The sequence below is a fragment of the Belonocnema kinseyi genome, chromosome 2 (assembly GCF_010883055.1).
Source record: "Belonocnema kinseyi isolate 2016_QV_RU_SX_M_011 chromosome 2, B_treatae_v1, whole genome shotgun sequence".
NCBI classification, from domain to species: Eukaryota; Metazoa; Arthropoda; class Insecta; order Hymenoptera; family Cynipidae; genus Belonocnema; species Belonocnema kinseyi.
The window spans coordinates 118,875,094-118,882,110 of NC_046658.1; the positions used below are offsets into that span (position 1 = coordinate 118,875,094).

A 7,017-nucleotide genomic window follows, 5' to 3' on the forward strand; every position below is an offset into this window, starting at 1 on the left:
CAGCAACACGACATAGGACGAAATACATATTTCTGGAAACCCACACAAGATCGCGACACTTCTGCAACCAGAAATAATAACCAGTATAGTTTTAATGTAGTTTGTGGATGGCCTCCAAGAGAAAAACGATAAAGATATTAAAAGGAAAACGATGTAGAAACGGTTGAGGATAAAATAGCAATCAGATTTTACAATAGATATGTGTCCGAGAAGTTTCGATTATTTCAATTAAGTATACATTGTTGTGAAAAGTTCTTATCAGCGGAAAAACGCTTATCGGGAGCTTGTTTCCGTACCTTATCAAAAATGATATTGATGATCGGGATTTAAATGGTAGATATTTATTGCCATGAAAACAGTACAGCAAAAATAATACGTGAGTAACATAAATTGTTCACTGTGTAATGTGCAATAAGAATTGAGTGGAAGCTCATCTCAACTATTTATAAATATAAGAATAACTTTTCTGTTTTTTTTTTATTCTAATTTTGTAGCAATGAGCGTCATATGATAGTGAAACGAGATCAATGTCTACAACCGCAGTGAAGTGTAGACATGCAGTAGGAGTACACTCAGAAAAAACAATTCCTTAAACAAAAGCACAAATAACAAACAAAAGATCTGGTTAAGACGACGAAAAAGAACAGTTCAGTCAATGAAATATTTTGTTGTGCACATAGTAACCACATTCTAAAGCTGAACCAAAAACATTTTTTTTGATTCGACCAAACGCTCTTTCTTACAGTGAATCTTATAGCAAGTCAATAGAGCTATCAATTGAAACCAAGTGACAAGTTGCAATTGAAAGTGAATTTATTGAATTATTTTTAATTGCCGAGCATGATAAAATTTCAGAATAATTTTTTACTTTAAATTTGTATTAAAGTTCAGAGAAATTTTGCAATGTTATATAAATAAAAGGTTTTAGTGATAACACTTTGCTGGAACATACTTTACATGATGTGACACTTTTTGTGATTACGTGTGTGTCAAGTGAATTTTTATATCGCCACATATGGATTCAAACGTGCTCGAAATGCGTCCAAATGCCTGGCCCCGATCGGGCCCATATTAATTTATTTTTCGTATTATTAATTAAAAGCGATTCTTAAATAAAACAATATTAAAATCGAATATATCACCTCCTTAACTGAAATTTGAGAATATAAATATCAGGTTATCCAACCGAACGCGATATAAAAAAATTGTAGTATGTCAGAAATTTTTTTTCGAGCAAACTGAAAAAGTCAAAGGACGCTATATAACAGCCAGAATTTGTATATTATAAACCATTTAAGCATTTTGCAATATATTTTTGGTTTTAATTTCTAAATTGAAGTTGCTTTCAATTTCTATATTAAACTTAATTGTGGAAAGTTATTTTGAAATAAGTGGATTATAATATCGCACTGGCTCTTTAAGTTATTTTTACAAAAGCGAATATAAATATGAAGTTTGTATTTACATTCCGATTGTATCAAATCACCTAAAAATACGTGAAAATAAATATGTTTATGACGTCATTGTTGATCTAATTTGTTTTCACATTCAAGAAATGAAATATTACATTCGCTACTTTTCTTATAAACAAATAACTTCAATTCGAGGTTAGGATTCATCTTGGCATTCTTAATAAATTTACTTATTATAGTCTTCAACACGTAATTCAGGAATATTTTGAAGTATACTATACCTACGCACTCGTCTTGTGCTCACTTTTGGCATTTTTTCCCACTTATTTTGTTACTTTTACAAATAATAATTGAAATATTTTTGACGCTTGACACTTTACATTGAAACTTGGGCGATTTGGAGTAAACTCACTTTAGTCCCCGAAATTAATGGAGCGCCATCTACTGGCAAGCTTGGCTGTTAAGCCGGGGTCTAGAGGGGGCCAAAAGTAACAACCACAAAATTGTGTGCCCGATCTGGCCCAAATCGGAAATAAGGCAAACATTTGGCAATTTCTACACGGGTATGCATGACCAATAAAAATTGTTGCACCTTTACAATAAACGTCTTATCAGCTGTGAAATTAGGGAGAAGGCAGTGCGATTTTCATTAGAGACAGTTTTCAAACAATTTAATTCTTTTTTTTCCAAAATATAAAAATTTCATGTCAGGCTATTCGCAGGCCTTACAAACTCAAACAGTTTATCCTCATGACTTTTCTCAACAAAAAAACATTTTGAGAGTTATAGCATGTTTTAAATAAAATAAAAAACAAAAATTCACAGTTTAGGCCAAACAGCGCACGATACGAAAAAAGTAAAGAGAAGTATAGCGTTGTTTTTTAAAAGCACTACAATATTATCATAAAAACATTTAAATTTTGTTAAAAAATTAAAATTTTTAACACAAAAAAAATAATGGAAAATCAAAAATTCCATTTTACGGTCAAACTATACAAGATACAAAAAATATGAATTGACAAAAAATTTCCAATTAAAAAAGATCTACAAATCTCTTATAAACAAATTGTAATCCAAACCAGTGGTTTTTGTTTTATTCGGAAAAAAAGAAAATGAAGAAATTACATTTTTGGACATAGGGCACAAGCTATGAAGTAAATGAATAGACAAAAGTTGTCTTTCCAAAAAAGAGCTACAAATTTCTCATCCATAATTTTTTTGAGGACGAATAGTTTTATATTTAAATCATAAAAATAACATTGAAAATAAAAAAAATTACATTTTTTGAAAAACAACACAAGGTACATAACAAATTAAGACAAAAAATGTTTACCCAAAAAGGATCTTCAAATTTTTTATTAAGAATCTTTAGATAAGACAAGTATATTTTATTTTAATCGTAATAAATCTGATAATCAATAATAAATTAATTATTTGAAAAATAACACGAGACTTCAAAAAAATGAAGACAAAACTATTCAGCCAAAAAAACCTAAAAATTCGTATAAATTTTTAAAAATAAATTATGTATAAAAAAATTTAAATTCTTGAAAAACGGTACAAGAAACAATACAATTTTTATGAACAAAATTTTGCGCTTAAATTATATCTGCAAATTTGCTTTGAAACACTTCACGCTATAGGATGCGTGTTTTTGGTTTAAATTATTAAAAATAATATTGCAAGTAAACAAATTACTTTTATGAAGAAACGACACAAGTTGCAATAAAATGTTAATCAATCATTTTTTAAAATAAAATTCGTTCTTTTTTAATTATAAAAACAAGGCAATGAAAATACGTTTGGATCAATACTAATGCGCATTATCAATTTTAATAACATACATTTATTGAAATGATAGGGATACCACTTTACAGTAGATATTAGATAATGATCATGCACTAGATAATCCTTAATTAAAAGCAGAACAATAGAAATAAAATAATTAATTATAATTTTAATAATTAGTATCTTTTTTTGAAATATTTTAAAAAGGTTACAGGTTGTTTAAAATGATGAAAAATAAGAAATTCCCACGGTCAAAGCAAGACTTTTATCTTACACCTTGACAGTCTGGTCTGGTCCAGGTTTGGCGCTGATCAGCTAGCCAAGATCAACAATTGTAAGTTCAGCCTGGAAGGTCTGGCCTGGCCCAGACCTGGCGCTAATCAGCTAGCCAAGATGATACAAAATCTAAGTTCGACTAGTAAATTTTTTTTGACGTATTTCGAAAAAGTTAAACAGTGTCTGTAATGAAATTTTTTTAAATGAAGATGCTTATAGTGAAAAACGATTTTTCTCTAAGTCATTGTCAGACGACGTTACAACTTGTACCAATTATGTATTGACTCTGACTTCTCTGGCACTGCAAGTTTTTATATATACCTAGTGGCTGCTCAGACAGTCCTTCCTGAGGCTAGCCCGAAAAAACGTAACACTTTGCCCAGGCCCAGGCCAGGGCATCTGGTCAGCGCCAGATATGGAAACCTGGTGGTCTGATTTGGACCAGGCTAGAGCCAGAACATTTTTCCACGCGGGAATTTTACCCACTTCCGTTGGGGGGTGGGAAGTATTTAGACTGTATCTCCTAATATAATTAATATTTTGGGATTGTGGTTATGTGGTTTCAAAGTATTTTCAGTGTGCTCGTCAGTTAGATTGTTAGAAGACCTTATAATCGTGACTGAACTTCCGCCAAAGAATCACTGACACGTTACACGTCCTTATTGTTTTTATCAGCATATGGAGATCGGACTTGCACCACTTCAGAATATTTCAAATTCGGTTAAATGCCCCTGTATTAAAAAAGTCTCATTTGCATAGAATTCCGAAAAGCTCGCGCATTCCCGGTGCATGAAAAAATAGATTTATTGATGTGATAGATCAACTGAATTTGAGTGGAACACGCAATGTATGGCACGTATCTTAAGATTTTTTTTGTCACACCCATTTCGAAAGTAAGGACTTTTATGCCTCTACATGATGTGGTAAATGATGTATATTATTCTCGCACAATCTGCTGGATTGAATCACTTTGCACAGTGGTTACTGCAAAAAAATCTTTAGTTACATGCATGAGTTACGTGTTACACTTCAATTTAATCAATTTATTGTACCCGTGCCTTTAAGCGCATTTAAAATGAGCTCAAATGGTGCAAGTCTCATCTCGATAAGTTGATAAGAATGCCAGGAAAGTATACAGAATCACTGATCCTTGGCTGAAATCGAATCGCGATCACAAGGTCTTCTAATTGAGCGCAAATATTTTTCTTCGTAGTGCATATGAGCACATCTGAAGTACTTTGAAACCGTGTAAGCACAATCCCATTATATTAATTACATGAGGAAATTGCAGGCTCCTTGTCCCCAGCCTCACAGAAATGCGTCAAATTTGAGGAATTCTATAAAATGTGAATTTATTTAAATAAAGGTGCATTTAAGAGCATTTGAAATTGAGTCAAAACGTCGGCTTGCAAACTATAGATTGTAAAAGCCTCCTATCAGATGCAGTGTATTGCATTCCATGCGGGGGATGTAATGGATACTACATAGGGCAAACTAAAAGATACCTGAAAACTAGAATTTATGAGCACAAAGGGACCACCTTCAGAAAAACAAACCGCTTTAACAAGAAATTCGTGGTAACACGATCATGTTTTGAAATTTGAAAATACAATAATTCTAGATAGAACAGAAAAATACAAAAAAAGTTTAGCTTTGGATCAGACATGTCAGAACAGAAAGCGTTAATAAATGGCCAGACGTAGAAAATCTGCCGAACTTAGGTATTTTCACTTCAACTATCAGCTAACTTTATATACTTAAGTACTGAGGGGAAAACAATGGACCGAATGCATCGGATTTGGTGCACTTTTGCACAATTTTTCTAATATTTTCGTGAAAACTAATTTTTTTCACATAAATGTATTTGAAAATAGTTTTTCTTTTTTAAGAACTATATAATAAAATAATAAAATGGTAATAATTATTATTCATTGTGAAGATATTACAAAAATAAAGGTTTGTTTCATGCATTTAGTCCATTGTTTTCTCCTCAACATTCAACGAAATGAAGTTAGCTGGTGGTTGAAGTGAAAATATCTAATTCTATCTTCCGACAGCTAGTCAAGATACAAAAGTTTTCAAATTCAAACACGAATGTAAAAATAAACTACAATACAGAACAAAATTTAGTGAATGATATATAAATGTTAACAATTTCCGTAAAATAATTAAAGAAAGGAAGGAAAAAATAAATTAAAATCAACAATATTGTATAAAAAAACTAATAACGAATTCAAAAATATCTCAAATCATTTCGAACAGAATGTGTAAAAAGCGAGCTATATTCTCGGGTATCGGAACTGGCAAAACGGCACTGATCTTAGATCACCGAACATGACCTGCGAGAAAAAACGTTATTGTTCACTTCGGGAACATGTGGTTTTAGGAAAGCCGAATTTTAGTCAGTTTCCTTCTGAATTGCACCAAGAGCACTCCTCAGTAAGATAAAGAAAAAAAAAGATTAAAAAAATTTAAACAGCTAAAATAAACATTTTATAAAATAGTGTAAAAAAAGTGAAATTGATCTAACGGAAAATAAGTGCAATGAAAAATCAAAAACAAAAGCACAAAATATTTCATGTTTGAAAAGATTGGTAGATTCTCAAGGTTGGTAACTCCTGCATATTGTTCTATCATAACCATTCTCATTACATTGTTTTTTTCATTTGTAATAGTTTATTTGTCTGCTTTTTCGTATCTAAGGTTTAAAATGTATTATAAATAAATGTAATGCCTCAGGCTTAAGATGGTTACACCTAAATATATCGAAGGCATGTTTTGTTACAGTTGGATTTCTATTTTATTCTATTTATTTTATTAATAGCCTGCACATAATTGTTCCGGTATATACATATATACTTATTAAATTATTAATAATTAGTATTATTATACCATTAGGCCATGTCCCTTTACGAGTAAGCGTAACTCACACGGTGAGGAAGAGGATCGCATAGAAGGTGGTAATGGATGGTAACCTTTTTTTCTCTTGACTTTTTTTAAAGATTCGCCCTCATGTAATATATAATATATGTACACACATATACATAGTATTATTTTTTTTAACATATCAACATTAGTATTATTATATTAGTATAATATAGATATTCTGCCGTATGCCCGCGCCTTAGTGAGAAGAGACTTTTTTTGTTCGAAAAATTAAAATTCAAGTTTTTTGCCAAAACTATAAAAGAAACGAACAAAATCAAAGGAAGAAGTTTCTCTTGATACCTTTTTCTATGTCGCGCTATTTTCGAGATTTTTGTAAAAAATATTTATAAAATGATTTAGGATGTTTTTTTCAATGATACAATTCAATTGTATTATAAAAAATTTGTGCGGCCCTACGCATGCGGCTTGCTAGTTTGAGCGCGCCTAGGGCGCGCGACTGTTCATTCTCGCGCTTCACGCTCGATAATATATGTATCACGCGCTCCACGCTCGCTCTTTGCATTTTTTCAGATATTGCAAAAAGGTGTTCACATTTTATTTTTCCTGATACTAATAGGACTTTGTTGTGGTTGTTTAATCCTTTTCCTTTTTT

The 7,017-nt window shown here is 31.3% G+C and overlaps 1 protein-coding gene across 1 annotated transcript in view; it reads left to right on the plus strand.

The window, feature by feature from the left end:
• Positions 1 to 219: 219 nt before the first annotated feature.
• The window catches only part of LOC117167807 (facilitated trehalose transporter Tret1-like), an 18,722-nt gene continuing 11,924 nt past the window's right edge, over positions 220 to 7,017 (plus strand). The window contains exon 1 of the mRNA XM_033353002.1: positions 220 to 376. The gene's annotated coding sequence lies outside the window, so the exon portion shown is untranslated. The remainder of the gene's footprint in view (positions 377 to 7,017) is intronic.